Here is a 1289-nt window from a genome sequence, read left to right as displayed (position 1 = left end):
GAAGGAATCCTTTTTGGCTATTGTTAACAAGCACGCTCCATTGAGAACCACTCGTGTTCGCGCGCGGGGTTCCCCATGGATTACTTCCGAGCTTAAAAAACAGATGCACGATCGAGATATTTTGAAACTCGGAGCAATTAGATCAAAAAATCCTAATGATTGGGTTCACTTTAAAAGACAGCGGAACAAAGTCAATAGTGCGACTAGACTAGCGAAGCAAGTTTATTATCAAAATATGCTAAACGAGCATAAGGGTGATTCCCGCAAAACCTGGCAGATCATCAATGAGCTGTCTTCCCGAAATTTCGTGGAAACGTCTGTGAAACAACTGAATGTAGATGAGCAATCAGTAACAGCTCCAGCAGAAATAGCGCACGAATTTAACCGTTATTTTGCTGCCATTGGCCCGAAACTTGCTAGTGATATTCCTTCTTCAGATGGCAACAGCTATCTGAACTATCTCACTAGCACGGATAAGGAGTTTCAGTTCCGCCCAACCTCCACAAATGAAGTATTTTCACTGCTGAATAAACTGAAAAAATCAAAGGCAGTCGGCCTTGACAAAATTTCTTCTCGACTTATTCGTGAATGCGCGGATCTTATTTGCAAACCGCTGTGCTATATTTTCAATGAGTCATTAAATGTAGGTGTGTTCCCAGACGACTGGAAGTGTGCACGGGTCACTCCACTATTCAAACAAGGGGAACGTGATGACCTAAACAATTACCGCCCAATTTCCGTTATCCCGGTTATAGCCAAAGTGTTTGAAAGAATAGTTTATAACCAATTATATGCTTACCTAACAAAGCATAACGTAATATGTAAATGCAAATCTGGTTTTCGCTCTATTCATTCCACCGTTACGGCTCTACTTGGGGCTACGGATACTTGGGCTTATAACATTGACCGAGGAAAAATAAACGCTGTTGTTTTCCTAGACCTAAAAAAAGCTTTTGATACGGTTAATCACGAGATCCTTTTATCTAAATTAAATAATTACGGCATACATGGCATTTCTTGCAACTGGTTTAAGTCCTATTTGGACAACCGCACTCAAAAGTGTTCCATTAATGGATCACTTTCTAAAACTTGCTCACTAAGTTCCGGCGTCCCTCAAGGGACTATTTTGGGTCCATTGTTGTTTTTGCTATATATCAATGATCTGCCAAATTGTCTAACGAATTGTGTGCCATGGATGTACGCAGATGACACCCACCTAACATATGCGGGTGACAATACAGGCGACATAGAATCAAGTCTTAACCATGATCTAGAAAATGTTAAAAAAT

Source organism: Montipora capricornis, chromosome 1 (assembly GCF_036669925.1).
Source record: "Montipora capricornis isolate CH-2021 chromosome 1, ASM3666992v2, whole genome shotgun sequence".
NCBI lineage: Eukaryota > Metazoa > Cnidaria > Anthozoa > Scleractinia > Acroporidae > Montipora > Montipora capricornis.
This window is presented reverse-complemented; position numbering follows the sequence as displayed.